Source organism: Triticum dicoccoides, chromosome 2A, assembly GCF_002162155.2.
Source record: "Triticum dicoccoides isolate Atlit2015 ecotype Zavitan chromosome 2A, WEW_v2.0, whole genome shotgun sequence".
In the NCBI taxonomy this organism is placed as follows: Eukaryota; Viridiplantae; Streptophyta; class Magnoliopsida; order Poales; family Poaceae; genus Triticum; species Triticum dicoccoides.
The window spans coordinates 385,609,629-385,627,628 of NC_041382.1; the positions used below are offsets into that span (position 1 = coordinate 385,609,629).

Genomic DNA, 18,000 nt, shown 5'->3' on the forward strand with positions numbered 1-18,000 from the left:
TACGCCTATTGTGACAGTCAGTTTTTGGCTTTCTCCACTGAGGTGCTTAACCATGCGAGCTGGAAGCACAATCGCAGTGGTTCTCCCTTTGCACACCTAGCCGAACAAAGCGGAACGTAGGAGGCAAGCACGGGAGCCGGGCAACCCAACTATTGACCGAAGACACAATTCGAAACTGATCCATATATAGTATTGTCCGAGAATGTTTTTGCCGAACTATCCGGCGTTGCACTGCGAGGCTTATGCTGGAAACAGACAAATACTTAAAAAGTGCCATAGGCTTGGAAAACCAAAAAACGTCAGTGAAAACCTGACGTCCGAACAAGATCAAGTGTTCGGTGCCAATCTGAAAATTGGACTTTAGAAAAAAAAAGTGCTTATGTCGTGTTTTAAATAAAAACTTTGCAACGACTAAGAAGAAGAACACTTACTATAAAACAGCTCATATAAATTTAAGAGCCCCCAAGTGACTTGGGTAAAAGAATTTTATGTATAATGATTGTATGTACCAAAGTACTTGTATCATATTTGTGTTCACCTGAACTTTATACGCGTCTTAACCGACCGTCGGCTTCTCCCTCTTCGGTCAAGGGCCGAAAAGTGTTATGTACTCCACCTGTCGAGAATATCGACGGTGTTTTCGATAACCAGGCAATCAGGCCATAAGGCTGTAACAGACAAAGCGCGCTCAGGGAACTTATGCTATATTACTGACGAAGTGTAAGAATTATCTTCGAAGAAAAGAGTACCCCCACCGATACCTTTCTTCGGTGCTCATTGTTACTATGAGACTTGTGCAATAGATTTTTTGTACTCATGAGTTCCGTTGTGTGCCGACCATAATTGAAAACAATAAGAGCGCTAGCTTTCGGCTTCACCTAGTCTGAGGTCCGGCTCGGATGACCCGATCGTGACAATCGCAGAGGTGCTCCCTTTACTCCCTAGCCGAACAATCGGGAACATAGGGGTAAACACAGGAGCGAGGAAACCCAGCTTGCAAATCGCTTAAGTCAATATGGTGCATATTGTGGCGTAATACACGAACAAGGAACGAAGCCGTACAAGTATAATCATATGCAAGAGGAAAAGCTTCATAAAGGAAGCCCCCAAGTAAACGGGGTATTTGAATTTGTGTGTCACAAACAAAGTTTTGACAAAGAGATTTTTTACAAGCAACTTTTTTCCAAAAAGGTATAATGCTTGGTCGAACCGAACACAAGTTAAAAATTTAAAACTTTGACCATGAAGGCAACTTAGCTGGTTAATGTGTTCGTATTGATGACATGGTCCGAGCTTGATGTGGGACAAGGTTCCATCCCCCAAGCCGGTCCCAAGGTCGCGGAGCAAAGAGCTCGGCACTCCGAAGTGGTGACATAGCATGGTCAGTACAGGCCGGCAGAGTGATGCCGAAGTCCGCGGCATGGGGTAATAAAGTGTTGACGAAGCCCCCCGTCTAGCCGAGGTGGCCTGGTATGTCAGTACGCCGAGTTGACGATACTGCCCAACCTGGATCATTTTCCTGTGCACAAAAAATGGTGCAAACCAGAGATAATAGTATAAAAAATTGTTACATAATAAATAATTTATGCAAAGTGAGCAATAAAAGAAATATGGCCTGGCGCCGAAGTCAATGTCGATGTCGGGCATCGGCGTGATGCAGTAAAGGCGTGGCAAAGCCTGAATTCACAGGTCGGTCCGAGTTCTGGATGCGGCATTCACCGGACTATATATGGAAACTGACCGAACCACCATGCGACCATCGTTAATGAGGCCACCATTTGATAGACCTGCGTACATATGATGGACAAACCAGAGTAATAATTCCTTGGGAAAAATGAATCCAAACAAGCAAAAAAATACTAGGATTAATAGCACCTGGTTTATTTGTTGTAGCAATCCGAAGAAAGGTGATTCCCAAAATTGTGACTCGATCGCCACACCCATTGCCTGATGGGCGATAAAGCGACGGCATGGTGATGCTAGCAAAGGTTGGCTTGCCGAGGCAAAGCCCTTGGTCCAGCTAACGTGACGGAGTTGGTCGGCTAGTGACGCCGAAGTCTCCGGAGTAGGTTGATGAAGAGATGGTGAAGCCCCCGGTCCAGCCTCGATGTCAACCGATGAGTCGAAGTAGGTCAGCGTGATGGACACCGGCTTGAAGGAGCAACAGTGCGGACCTGCTGATGCAGGTCGTGATGTGGTCAATGCCGGCTTGATGAAGTGACCGTGCAGCGATGCCAGTGTGCCTGCTCCGTGTAATCCGTGGGGCGGCAATGTTGGTGATGATTTATCCTTCGCGATGCTGAACTCCTGTTCGGCTCGCCGAGATGATGATCCGAAGAAGTTGAGCTCGGCTCAACAAAGTGACGACGTGTCTAGCGCAGGTCGGCAGCCGTGGAGCAATATTGCCGAACTAGTTTGACACCAGCATGATGGTGAAGATCATGTTCAAAAGATTTTAAAGTTAGTGGGATGTGTTCAGAAACAAAACACAATACCCCATACAAAACTTCCTACAAAAAGGATGTCCGAAATCCCGTTCATAAAAAAGACGAACTCGGGTCGGATTTGTTTTCGCGCAGAAAACAGATCCAAAAAGTGATGCACTAATCGGAAGGTTCCTGAAGTTTGGACGGTCGTATCGAGCTGAAATTTTGAGGGGTGGTAGATATAGGAATTCTGCAGCCTTCCAAAGGATGTACGAGCTAGAAGCTGCACACCACGCCCTAAACTCGTCCAGATACCCGTCCAGATTTGACAGGGCTCCGGTATATCACGGATTGCCAGAGATTCCTCCATCGGAACTCGACGAATTTTTTCAGGGTTGTTGTAGACTCAATTCCGCACAATTCCACCGAAGCAATCATTAAAACGACACTTGAGGAGGCGGTGGCGGCGGATACGAGTTCGCTGTCTAGAAAAACAGCACGGTCGCCCAAGGGCAATGTTGACGTTGAGCCCCCGGGCTCCCTGGATGATTCCTCCATGACCTTGATAGAGACCGGAGTTGAAGTTGATTAAGGCCCTCATCCGAACATGACGATCGGAGGTACGGCACGGTCCTTGGTCCAGCCAAGGTGACCGGCCGAGCCAGTGTCGAAGAAGCCGGCGTTGCAGTTGACCTATGGGCGAGCCATTAATCCTTTTGCCGATCACACAGCGGAACTCTCAATGAAAGCACGAATGTCGGTGTCAAAACTGGCGGAACTCGGGTAGGGGGTCCCGAACTGTGCGTCTAAGGTCGATGGTAACAGGAGACAGGGGACACGATGTTTACCCAGGTTCGGGCCCTCTCGATGGAGGTAATACCCTACGTCCTGCTTGATTGATCTTGATGACATGAGTATTACAAGAGTTGATCTACCACGAGATCGTAGAGGCTAAACCATAGAAGCTAGACTATGGTATGATTGTTGTATATCTCTATCGACTAGCCTGGCCTCGGTTTATATAATGCACCAGAGGCCTAGGATAACAAGAGTCCTAGCCGAATACGTCGGTGGGCAGGAGTCCTTGTCTTGCTCACCAAGTCTTTGTGGAATCTTCCATGTACGCGGCAACTGTCCGAACTGGCCCATGAGTATACGGCCATGGGGGTCCTCGGCCCAATCTAACAGATCGGGAGATGACGTGGTGAGTACCCCCTAGTCCAGGACACCGTCACCCGCCGCGAGCCTCAACACTCATCGGACCACATACATCGGTATGTATTATTTCCAATAAGTCAGTGGCTCACTCCATTGTTCCGGAGAATGGAGTCTTAGTCATCTTGCCCATGAGGCATGGTTCGCAAGTATCAAGTGATTCCAAAATCCTATCAGCATGGAGTTTCTTCATGCGCTTTACACCAATATGACCTAAACGGCAGTGCCACAAATAAGTTGCACTAACATTATTAACTTTCTATCTTTTAGCTTTAATATTATGAATATGTGTATCACTACGATCGAGATTCAATAAATCATTTATATTAAGTGTATGACCATAGAAGGTTTTATTCATGTAAACAGAACAACGATTATTCTTTGACTTAAATGAATAATCGTATTGCAATAAACATGATCCAATCATATTTATTCTCAAAGCAAACACCAAATAACATTTATTTTAGGTTCAACACTAATCCCGAAGGTAAAAGGAGTGTGCGATGGTGATCTTATCAACCTTAGAATCACTTCCAACACACATCGTCACCTCGCCCTCAACTAGTATCTGTTCATTTTGCAACTCCTCCTTTCGAGTTACAAATCATTGTAAGTGAACGGGTATCAAATACCCAGGGGCTACTATGAACACTAGTAAATTACACATCAATAACATGTATATCAAATATACCTTTGTTCACTTTGCCATCCTTCTTATCCGCCAAGTATTTGGGGCAGTTCCGCTTCCAGTGACCATTTCCTTTGCAGTAGAAGCACTCAGTTTTCAGGTTTGGGTCAAGCTTTAGGCTTCTTCACGGGAGTGACAACTTGCTTGTCATTCTTAAAGTTCCCTTTCTTTCCCTTGCCCTTTTTCTTGAAACTAGTGGTCTTGTTAACCATCAACACTTGATGCTATTTCTTGATTTCTACCTTCGCTGATTTCAGCATTGCGAAGAGCTTGGGAATTGTTTTCATCATCCCTTGCATATTATGTGTGCTTGCTTAATACTTTTTGTCTATATGTGTCAGATACCTGTATGATCATGTGTTTGATCATATCCTACTTCAATGCTTATGCTTCAATGATGTTATCTTTTATATATCTTGTATAATCATTCACTTTGCTTGGTGATGAGTGCATGTTTTTACTTTCTATCATTTTGAGCGCTCCACCAAGATATATGTGACATGGAAGAGTAACCCATGATCCTAATCGATTGTGCATTTGCATTAAAAAGCAAATTTTTAAATAATGCATGAATTTAGGGGAGCTCTTGTCTATCACATACTTCTCAAAGCGATGATGTATTTAAATCTTATTATCATTTGCCAAAGCTTTGATCTATATGTTGTCATCAATTACCAAAAAGGGGGAGATTGTGCAACTATCCCTGGGTGGTTTTGGTAATTCCTAACAACATATAGCTCATTGAGCTAATGCTATTTCAAGATGATCATTTCAGAAAATTCAATGATTGGCATGGCATAGATTAGGAATGTGGACCCCTCAAAATGCTACGGACCAATATTGGCTCAAGCTCAAGACTCTACATTTTCATTTTAGTGATCTAAGATCACATTGAGTCCATAGGAACAACCAATACTATTAAAAGGGGATGAGGTGTTGCTTAATGGCTTGCTTGCTCAAAATGCTTAGTGATATGCTCCAAAAGCCCTCAACCACTTTCTCATATCCACATATGTCCCAAACCAAAAGTCAAACTCGGCCCCATCGAAATTATCTATCCGGCGTCACCGAGTTCATTTGACATAGCCACTGCCAGAAATCCTAGTCACTTCGGTCTCACCGATAGGGATCTCGGTCTCACCGAGATGGGATTGCAAACTCTCTGTTTCCCTTTGTAACATTTCGGTCCAACCGAGATGAGCGATCGGTCCCACCGAGTTTGCAATGCAAACTCTCTATTTCCCTTTTGTAACATTTTGGTCTCACCGAAATGAGTGATTCGGTCCCACCGAGTTTGCCTAACCAACTCTCTGTTTGCCTATTAGAGAAATCGGTCCTACCGAGTTTATGTGATCGGTCTCACCAAGATTACATTATGCCCTAACCTTAATGAAATCAGTCCCACCGAGTTAACATGTCGGTCCCACCGAAAATCCTAACGTTCACATTTTGAACTAAATCGGTCTGACCGAGTTTCATGATTCAGTCCCACCGAGTTTCGTAAATTGTGTGTAACGGTTAGATTTTGTGTGGAGGCTATATATACCCCTCCACCCATCCTCCATTTGTGGAGAGAGCCATCAGAACGTGCCTACACTTCCAGCATACATTTTCTGAGAGAGAACCACCTACTCATGTGCTGAGACCAAGATATTCCATTCCAATAACAAGAATCTTGATCTCTAGCCTTCCCCAAGTTGCTTTCCACTCAAATCATCTTTCCACCAAATCCAAATCTATGAGAGAGAGTTGAGTGTTGGGAGACTATCATTTGAAGCAGAAGAGCAAGGAGTTCATCATCAACAATTCATCTATTACCTTTTGGAGAGTGGTGTCTCCTAGATTGGTTAGGTGTCACTTGGGAGACTCCGTCAAGATTGTGGAGTTGAACCAAGGAGTTTGTAAGGGCAAGGAGATCACCTACCTCATGAAGATCTACCAAGTGAGGCAAGTCCTTCGTGGGCGATGGCCATGGTGGGATAGACAAGGTTGCTTCTTTGTGGACCCTTCGTGGGTGGAGCCCTCCGTGGACTTGCGCAGCCGTTACCCTCTGTGGGTTGAAGTCTCCATCAACGTGGATGTACGATAGCACCACCTATCGGAACCACGCCGAAAATCTCCGTGTCTACATTGCGTTTGCTCCCTCCATACTCCTCCCTTTACCTTCATGTGCAATGTTTTTACATTCCGATGTTATACTCTTAGACTTGCATGTGTAGTTTGATTGCTTGACTTGTTCTAAGTTGCTAAAATCTGCCAAGACTTAAAATTGTGAAAAGGCTAGATTTTTATTTGGTCAAGTAGTCTAATCACCCCCCCCTAGACATACTTTCGATCCTACAAGTGGTATCAGAGCTTTGCTCTCCATTTGCCTTGATTTCTATAGCTTTTCGTGATCATACCCTTGGTTTCACAACCTAGGAGAGTATGGCGTCTAGCGAGGGACATTACCACCGTAGATGTCCTTACTTTTATGGTACTAATTTTGCTAGTTGGAAGCATAAGATGAAAATGCATATTCCTGGACATAACCCCGCCGTTTGGGCTATTGTGTGTATTGGCTTGCAAGGTGAATTCTTTGATGGGAGAGAACCGAACCGTGAAGCTACTGTGGAAGAATTGAAGATGCTGCAATCCAACGCTCAAGCTTGCGATATCCTCTGCAACGGATTGTGCCCTGAAGAATTCAACAAAATCAGTCGTCTTGAGAATGCAAACGAAATTTGGGATACTTTGATTGATATGCACGAAGGTACCAACTCCGTCAAGGAATCCAAATTGGATGTGCTTCAAAGTCAACTTGACAAGTTCAAAATGAAGGATGGTGAAGGTGTCGCTGAAATGTACTCTAGGCTTGCTCTCTTCACAAATGATATTTCCAGCTTAGGAAGTGAAGAGATGACCGATAGATTCATCATCAAGAAGATCCTAAGAGGCTTGGATGGAAAATATGATACCGTGTGCACATTGATCCAAATGATGCCCAATTACAAATATCTCAAGCCAATAGAAGTGATTGGAATAATTGTATCTCATGAGATGTCACTCAAGGATAAGGAAGAGCTTCACAACAAGTCAAGTGGTGCTTACAAAGCCTCATGTGATGCTCCTACATCATCAAGTGAGAAACAAACCTTTAATGAAGAATTGAGCCTAATGGTGAAGAACTTCAACAAGTTCTACAAGAGTAGAAGCAAGGAAAGAAGTTCCAAGTCAAGGTCCTACAATGACAAAAGATCTTCGAGTCATGAGCGTAATTGCTACAATTGTGGAAGACCCGGACACTACTCCAATGAGTGTACGTCTCCCTACAAAAGAAGAGAAGATTCACCCAAAAGGAGAAGTAGAAGAGAAGAATCACCTCCAAGAGAGAGGAGGAGTAGAGATGATCGTTATGAATGAATAACCTCTCGCAGAAGCAAGGATTCGGAAAGGAAGGACAAGTCATCTAGGAGCTATACAAAACAAAGACATCAAGCTCATGTTGGTGAATGGGTATCCAGTTCCGACTCCGACAGTCACTCCGAGAGAATTTATCACTCCGACTCTGAATATACTCAAGATGAAGGTGTTGCCGGTCTAGCACTTGTGTCAACCAACTCCTACGACATATTTGACTCACCAAATGAAGGAATTGGAAGATGCTTCATGGCTAAAGGCCCAAAGGTATCACACCCCGAGTATGTTGATTTCAATAGTGACGAAGATGATTTGCTAGGTGATGATGATTTACTTGTTGACAACTCTAGTGATGAAAACTATGATGAAATTGCTATTAATTATGCTAATCAAGATAAAACAAATGATGATGATAAGAAAGATATTGAGCGTCTAACTAAAGAACTAAACACTATTAAGTTAGCTCATGAAACTACCTTGGAAGATCATCGAGAACTTTTAAAGACTCATGAGAAGCTACGCTTTGAAAAGCTCAACCTTGAGCAAGAGCATGGGTTCTTAGAATCAATCAATGATGATCTTCACAAGAAAAGTTCTTCTTACATTGCTAAGCATTTACTCTTGTCTACTTACATGCCACAAGTAAAAACTAGCAACAAGAGTAAGAAAGATTCTTCTTCTAGTAGTAACAATAATCATGTTAAATCCAATATTGTTGCTTCTAGTACTTCTGTTGATTCCACTAATGATTCTATTAGCCAAGTTACACTTGAGAAAGAAAATAGCTTATTGAAGGGAATTATAGAGAAAGGTGTTTACAAGAGCCTTGTCGGAAGTAAGAAATTTGAGGAAATTGTACGCAAGCAAGGAAGACACCGGAAGAATCAAGGTGTTGGTTTTGAACGAAAGTTCAATGCCAATGGAGTTGAGTGGGAAGAAGATCAATACCCCAAGACGAAGTTTGTTCCTCAACAAGAGAAGTATGATCTTACTTCTTTCCAAGGGACACAAGCTCAAGATGATCTTCCACCACAAGACCACAAGCAAAAAGGCAAGGACAAGCTTCAAGAGGAGATTGATGCATTTGAAGAAGCTCCCAAGGCCTTGGTCAAGTGGGTTCCCAAGACTACATCAAGTTCTACTTCATCAAGTACGACTACAACTCCAAGGATTCCCATTAAGATGATGCGGATCCCGAAGAAGAAGAACTAGAGAGTTCTTGAGGGTGACTCCGCCAACATACTTCACTCATATCATTTTGGCGAGGACAAGTGAAAACAACTTCCACATCTTGCACTAGTTCAAGGAGTCACAAACCCTCTTGTTGGTAAGACAAGGAACAAGGTAACCTAATGCTTTCATGGACATCATCTTGTGTGAACATCACTCTATGTCTATGGATATCCTCGTTCGTTCCTTGTGGGACTAACCCGTGTAGGTATTGAAAGTGCAACTCACTCCAATGGATTGCTCCAAATGATCTACATCAACATTGAGCATCCACATCTTCAACATCTACATGAAGTCATCATCGACAAAACCCAAGGTTAGTTCATCCCTCTTAGAGGGGATATCACATCTAGGGGGAGTTTTACTCTAACAACTGAGCTAAAGCAACTCTAATGGTGTGAACACAACAATGCTTTATGTAAAAGGGGTAACCCCACTTGTGCTTAAATGATGAGTATGACCTATGATCAAATGTTCTCATTTGACTCCTAAGTCAATATACTCATATATAGATGACCTAGTCATCGCCAATTGCTTGATAGATGCTAGAGTGTTTGTGCATGCTTATATTCCATTTGTCATTCTATTGTGTGAGCATGTTGATTGCATATTTTACTCATTCGAGGACATCCATTTGTTGCTTTGATTGTTTGGCTTTTTTATCTTTTGACAAATGGATGGACAAGAATGCTTAAGAACTTCCTCTAGCTATCTATGCTTTTCTCGTCTCAACCCCTATTCATGCTACATCACAAAGTTTGATCAAGTTAGATTTGAACACTTTGTGTGAGGAGCACTCAGAGTTCCCGGATCGTCATAGACTTAAACTTCCAAAACCTCTTTGTGCATTTCGGTCTGACTGATCCATCCACTATGGTCACACCGAGTTCACTGAGTTGATCTAGGTTTTCAATCTCGGTGCAACCGATTAGAACTTTTCGCTCACACCGAGTTGCAGTAACAGCTTGCGATTCTGCATCTCGGTGCCACCGAGTTGTTCCACTTGGTCACACCGACAGTGTCAGGATATATATTCCGACGGGTTGAATTTTGAAAATTTCTCCAAAACTGTTCATCCCGCACGTGTCCTGCTTTGCCGCCTCGGGTCTCTAGATCATCCTCTCGTCGCTAGTGACCTCCCGCCACTGGTTTCCATCGCCATCAACGGATTTCAACGCCGCCATTGCCGTTGTAGTGAGCTCATCGCCGAACTAGTGTATGAGTTCGACCCCTTGTGCATTCTTTTTACCTCTGATTTTAAGCACAAGGTCAATGCCATGTTTCTTGCCACGTTTGAGATCATCCTATCCAGCAGAACATCCCATAGATTAGATTTGATTCGAAAATTTAGGGTTCAGTTTCCACCGAACTCATCTCGGACTGACCGAGTTGTGGAAATCAGTCTCACTGATTTGGCTTAGGCCATTGCACTTGCATTTTTCGTTCTGACCGAAAGTTGCAAATCGGTGTGACCGAGTTCAACTCTCTGTGAAACCCTAGCAATATCGGAGTCACCAAACTATGTCTCGGTCTAACCGATTTCGCCAATTTAGACTCCAAATGTTGCTTTGGTGTCACCGAGTTTAACAAATCGGTAGCTCCGAAATGCTTTTGGGGGGAAACTAAAACTAAGTTTTTGACTCATTTGTTTTGCAAAACCTCTGCACTTTGTGATGCTCATCCACTCTACCTCATTTATATCCATTCACAGGGTCTACTGTCAGTTTGCTTTGCCAATATGTATGATCAGAGTGATAGCCAAAACAAGTCAGGAGAGCAAGTGAACATGAGTGAGGGCACTAGTCCTTCTAGCAGCTATGATGATGGCAGCAGGAGCACTCCAAGCAATTTTCCCAAAGCAGCTACTAGGCAGAGAAAGAAGAGGAATTCTGACTCAGAGGATGAGGACTATGTGGCTGCTGAGGAGGAAGTGAGCTCCAAGTAGAAGGTTGTCAAAAAGGAGTTTGGCACAGCTGCATCCACAAAGCCCGGTTTGCACAAGAAGACACCTGCTAAGAGGATTCCCATGTCAAAAGCCAGAGCCTCCACTCTTGAGACTTCTAAGTCAACTGAAGAGGCTGCTGGTGAAGGCAAGAAAAGGAAGGAGAGGGTCAAGAAGACTATGGCCAAAGTCATTGGAAAATATTCTACGATGGGAGATCCAAAGGAAGATGCTGCACCAGCATCAAAGACTCAAAAGCTGATGGGGGATGCCATCAAGTCTGGGGCTGCCCCTTCAAGGCCCAATACTGCTCCCAAAGCCTCTGCTCCAGCTCCAAAGCCCAAGAGGAGCACAAGGAACATTTCTGCCGCTGAGAAGAACAAGGCCCCAGTGCCTGAGGTTGATGAAGAGGATGTTGAATCCCAAGTGCTTAGGAAGCTCAAACCAAAAATTCTAGATCATGATGACAGCCATCCAGTGGCAGAAGGCATGAACATCAGGAAAGATGCAGGTCTTAGACTTTGGAGACAAAGTGACCCTTATGCTGTGAGGAGAAAGATTGTTGTGGACTACAGGTTCCATACCAAAGAGCAGCAGGATTTCTATGAAACCATATTGCTTGACAAGAAGCCCATTGTTTGTGATATGAAGTGGGCTGATTGGGATTACATTGATGAGAATGAGGATCATTTTCCAGGTGTGCATGAGAGCTTCAGAGCATGTGGAGTGGACAAGTTTGTGGGATAGAAGCTTACCAAGTGGAATGATGAAATTATTACGGAATTCTACTCCACAGCACATTTCTATCCTGATGGAAGAATCGTTTGGATGTCTGATGGTACAAGGTACCAATCTACTGTTGATGAGTGGGCCAAATTGATCAATGCCCCTGAGAGCATGAAGATGACTTGGATGTCTATGGAAAGAAGAAGAAAGACCACAACTCAATGGCTAATATGTACAAGGAAATTCCAGACAAAGCTTTGGAAACTCATAAGCTTGGGACTGTTTACTATGTGTAGTCTGGATTAGCGACAATTAACACCATTTTGAGGCATACTTTGTTACCAACATCTGGAGATCACAAGATGATCAGAGGTCATTCAATCAACTTGCTGCAAATATTTGATGTGCCTCGGAAATTTAAAGTTATGAGCCTGATTATTGAAACAATCAAGAGGATAGCTACAGATCAGAAGAGATCTTGTGGGTATGCTCCACATATTCGGGTGCTCATCAACTCCAATATGGGCACAGGCACATATCTTTTGGACAAGGAGCATCTACCCTTGAGACCAGATTTTGAGGACAACACTATTGTCATGGATGAAGAAGATCCTACAAGTGTGCAGGCACAAGAAAAGAGAGAGAAAGCAAAGGCCAACAAAGCTGCAAAGATGTCAAGTGTTGAAGAGACATCTCAAGTGTTCCTAAAGGAAAAACAAGATTAGCTTGCTTATCTGATTCAAGCAACTTTGAGGATTGAGAAGGGCTTGGCCACCTTGGCTCAAAATCAAGAGAGCTTGGAGAGGATAATTGAGATCAAGTTCTATGATCTTGATCTTAAAGTGACAGAGATGCAGACAGTTGTTGAGCAGCTCCAAGAAGAAGCTGAGGAGAGGAAAGGGCATGCTACCACATATGCCTTTCAGAGAGTGCCCAGAGGTCAGAGGTCTGCTGCAGTGCCCATGGCTGACACTAGAGCTACCGCATCAGCACCAGCAGCCACAGCTTCAGTGCCACCTCCAGTTGCCACTCCACCGGCTCCAACAACTTCTACAGATGCTTTCATCCTTGGAGTCCTCTCAACACCACCTCCCAAAGATCAAGCCTAGAGAGACACATAGCACTATGCATTTTCAAACTTTTTGGTAACTTGTTGCCAAAGGGGGAGAAATGTATAGATCATAGGTTTCGAGAGAGAGTGTTTTGCTTCTTTTGTCTCTCTTGCTATTTGGTTGATACTTTTGTGTACTTGCTTAATACTTTATGTCTATGTGTGTGAGATACCTGTATGATCATGTGTTTGATCATATCCTACTTTAATGCTTATGCGTTAATGATGTTATCTTTTATGTATCTTGTATAATCATTCACTTTGCTTGGTGATGAGTGCATGTTTTTACTTTCTAACATTATGAGCGCTCCACCAAGATGTAAGTGACATGGAAGAGTAACCCATGATCCTAAACGATTGTGCATTTACATTCAAAAGCAAATTTTAAATAATGCACAAATTTAGCCTATCACATACTTCTCAAAGCGACGATGTATTTAAATCTTATTATCATTTGTCGAAGCTTTGATCTATATGTTGTCATCAATTACCAAAAAGGGGGAGATTGAAAGTGCAACTATCCCTGGGTGGTTTTGGTAATTCCTAAAAATATATAGCTCATTGAACTAATGCTATTTCAAGATGATCATTTCAGAAAGTTCAATGATTGGCATGGCATGGATTAGGAATGTGGACCCCTCAAAATGCTACGGACACATATTGTCTCAAGCTCAAGACTCTACATTTTCATTTTAGTGATCTAAGATCACATTGAGTCCATAGGAAAAGCCAATACTATTAAAAGGGGGTGAGGTGTGGCTTAATGGCTTGCTTGCTCAAAATGCTTAGTGATATGCTCCAAAAGCCCTCAACCACTTTCTCATATCCACATATGTCCCAAACCAAAAGTCAAACTCAGCCCCACCGAAATTATCTATCCAGTGCCACCGAGTTCATTTGACATAGCCACTGCTAGAAACCCTAGTCACTTCGGTCTCACCGATAGGGATCTCGGTCTCACCGAGATGGGATTGCAAACTCTCTGTTTCCCTTTGTAACGATTCGGTCCAACCGAGATGAGTGATCGGTCCCACCAAGTTCGCAATGCAAACTCTCTGTTTCCCTTTCGTAATGTTTCGGTCTCACCGAAATGAGCGATTCGGTCTCATCGAGTTTGTCTGACCAACTCTCTGTTTGCCTATTACAGAAATCGGTCCTACCGAGTTTATGTGATCGGTCTCACCGAGATTACATTATGCCCTAACCCTAATGAAATCGGTCCCACCGAGTTGACATGTCGGTTCCACGGAAAATCCTAATGTTCACATTTTGAACAAAATCGGTCTGACCGAGTTTCATGATTCGGTCCCACCGAGTTTGGTAAATTGTGTGTAACGGTTAGATTTTGTGTGGAGGCTATATATACCCCTCCACCCATCCTCCATTTGTGGAGAGAGCCATCAGAATGTGCCTACACTTCCAGCATACATTTTCTGAGAGAGAACCACCTACTCATGTGTTGAGACCAAGATATTCCATTCCAACCACAAGAATCTTGATCTCTAGCCTTCCCCAAGTTGCTTTCAACTCAAATCATCTTTCCACCAAATCCAAATCTGTGAGAGAGAGTTGAGTGTTGGGGAGACTATCATTTGAAGCACAATAGCAAGGAGTTCATCATCAACACACCATCTATTACCTTTTGGAGAGTGGTGTCTCCTAGATTGGTTAGGTGTCACTTGGGAGCCTCCGTCAATATTGTGGAGTTGAACCAAGGAGTTTGTAAGGGCAAGGACATCGCCTACTTTGTGAAGATCTGCCCAAGTGAGGCAAGTGCTTCGTGGGCGATGGCCATGGTGGGATAGACAAGGTTGCTTCTTTGTGGACCCTTCATGGGTGGAGCCCTCCGTGGACTCGCGCAATCGTTACCCTTCGTGGGTTGAAGTCTCCATCAACGTGGATGAAACGCCCTCGATGCGGCTATATCTCCCACGTGTCGAAGCACGACTTAGAGGCATAACCGCATTGAAAGCAATGTCGCAAGTGAGGTAATCTTCACACAACCCATGTAATACATAAGGGAAAGAGATACATAGTTGGCTTACAATCGCCACTTCACAAAAATACATAAATAAAGCATTACATCATCCAGATACAATCAAGGTCCGACTACAGAACCAAAGTAAAGGAAGACTACCCCAAATGCTACACAGATCCCCGATCAACCCCAACTGGGCTCCGCTACAGATCAACTAGAAACAGAACAACACAAAGGACAAGATCTTCATCGAGCTCCTCCTTGAGCTTGGTTGCGTCCCCTTCATGGTACAACGGCACCTGCAAACTGGTTTTGGAAGTAACTGTGAGTCACGGGGACTCAGCAATCTCACACCCTCGCGATCAAGACTATTTAAGCTTATAGATAAGGCAAGGTAATATGTGGAGCTGCAGCAAGCGACTAGCATATATGGTGGCTAACATACGCAAATGAGAGCGAGAATAGAAGGCAAAGCATGGTCGAGAAACTATGATCAAGAAGTGATCCTAAAACAACCTACGTCAAGCATAACTCCAACATCGTGTTCACTTCCCGGACCCCGCCGAGAAGAGACCATCACGGTTACACACGCGGTTGATGCATTTTAATTAAGGTCAACTTCAAGTTTTCTACAACCGGACATTAACAAATTCCCATCTTCCCATAACCGCGGGCACGACTTTCAAAAGTTCAAATCCCTGCAGGGGTGTCCCAACTTAGCCCATCACAAGCTCTCACGGTCAACAAAGGATATTCCTTCTAGCGGGAAGACCCGATCAGACTCGGAATCCCGGGTACAAGACATTTCGACAATGGTAAAATAAGACCAGCAAAGCCACCCAGATGTGCCGACAAATCCCTATAGGAGCTGCACATATCTCGTTCTCAGGGCACACCGGATGAGCCAGACGTCGGGTGGGCCAGCCCAGAGTTGCCCCTGGTAGCTCCGGACATCGCTCAGTTTGGACCAACACTCAGAGGAGCACTGGCCCGGGGGTTTAAAAAAAGATGACCCTTGAGTCTGCAGAACCCAAGGGAAAGAAAAGGCTAGGTGGCGAATGGTAAAACCAATGTTGGGCCATGCTGGAGGAGTTTTATTCAAGGCGAACTGTCAAGGGGTTCCCATTATAACCCAACCGCGTAAGGAACGCAAAATCCGGGAACATAACACCGATATGACGGAAACTAGGGCGGGAAGAGTGGAACAAAACACCAGGCATAAGGCCGAGCCTTCCACCCTTTACCAAGTATATAGATGCATTAATTAAATAAGAGATATTGTGATATCCCAACAAATATCCATGTTCCAAACATGGAACAAGCTCCAATCTTCACCTGCAACTAACAACGCTATAAGAGGGGCTAAGCAAAGCAGTAACATAGCCAAACAATGGTTTGCTAGGACAAGGTGGGTTAGAGGTTTGGTTTAACAATATGGGAGGCATGATAAGCAAGTGATAGGTATCGCAGCATAGGCATAACAAAAGAGCGAGCAACTAGCAAGCAAAGATAGAAGTGATTTCGAGGGTATGGTCATCTTGCCTGAAATCCCGCAAGGAAGAAGAACGAGTCCATGAAGAAGACAAACGGACATAGACGAACGGGTCCTCACAAACGCGACGTTACCGGAACCAACCCGAAGAAGCAAACACCGGAAAGAAGCACACAACATAGTAAACAACCAACACATGAACATGGTATGATATGCGGGATGCGGTATGTGATGCATATGCATGATTTGCAAAGGAATGATGGAACCTGGCCTCAACTTGGAAATCCAAGAGTGCCACTGGAAAGGTCAGGTGATTTCGGTTGAAAACGATATAAAGATCGCCGGAATCGGATGCACAGTTTGGAAATGGCAAGCAAAACAAATATGGCACCAGTCTGCGATAAACAGCAAGTAGCCATCTAAATGCAACAAGATAAATATGCTACAGCACTCAAACATGACAACAAAATACATGGCAGGGATCCACTCATGATGCTTGACAAAAGATGAACACTGAGCTACGGCTAATTCATACATTAACAGGTTCAAACAAGCATGGCAAAAGTGCAAATCATAACAGGTTTCAGACTTAGTGAAATTAACACAAGTCTGGAATTTATTATCAGGAAGCATACTTTAGAGCAAGAAAACTATATGCTACGGGAACATATCATGGCAAAGCAAGGCATGGAATGAAGCTACTAAAAGCACTTAACAAAAGTCCCTTAGTGATCTTGAGCCAAAAGGGATCAGAAAATACAATTGCAAGCATGTGAACATGGCAAAAACATAAACAGATCTCAGACTTAGTGAAAAACTGGAGCATGCAAAACAGATTAGCGAGTAGGCATGTTTACGAGCTCATTGCACTCACTACAGAGCATGGCATGACAAACTAAGCATACACCCATCAAGAATACATATCATAGAAGCTAGACATGGCAAGAACAACAACATAGCATGCATGGCTCAATAGCAACATCCTCGGCAAAATCGCTAACAAGTCAACAATCTGCCAGGATTCACGAAATAGCAAAAGTAGAGCTCGATTAACTCAATCTAGGGTGCTCCATAATTGCAAACAAAGACATGGATGGATAGAGAACCACAATGTTAACAAATCATCCTTACTGATTATCCTCAAAAGAGGCACGGATCACTAGGAAACAACATGAACATATGGCATACCGACAAAATCAGGACAAGGACTTAGTGAAATTCTAAGTCCCTGAAATCAGCATTACCGATTACGCTACTTTGCAAGCTTGTGCTAGTCACCACAATTATCACAAAAATACATGGCAAGCACCCCTGTAAAGATGGCATGGCATACAACAAAACACATGTAGAGCTCAGGTTCATATCATGCACACATTAAACATGGCAAAAATGACAAAAACCTATTTGCTGAAATAGATCTGCCAAATCTACCACATAGCCCTCTTCCAACAGCATTTCGGGCATCAAGATGAGCTCAAATGAAAATGATGCAATGAGATGAAATGATGTACTCTACGAGACGAACATTATGATATGCTACACGCGCAAAACAGAGCTACGGATGCAAAGTTATGGCATGATGAATATTGCAAAATAACTAGGGTTCCGGGGATAAAAGTCAACCGCGAAAAGTTTCAGATCCAGATCCACTGTAGCAGCTTGAGGTCGCCGGAGTCAATGGCCGCAGCGGAGGCGGTCGCCGCGAGCAGAGAAGGGCGCAACAGCGGGCGCGGATGCCGGGGTGTCAGCGGCGCTCGCCGGCGCCGGAGAAGCGCGGCGGCGCGGCGGGCTCC

The 18,000-nt window shown here is 43.9% G+C and overlaps 1 pseudogene; it reads left to right on the forward strand.

Moving 5' to 3' along the window:
• Positions 1 to 12,477: 12,477 nt before the first annotated feature.
• LOC119357862 overlaps positions 12,478 to 18,000 on the forward strand; it is an 80,095-nt pseudogene continuing 74,572 nt past the window's right edge.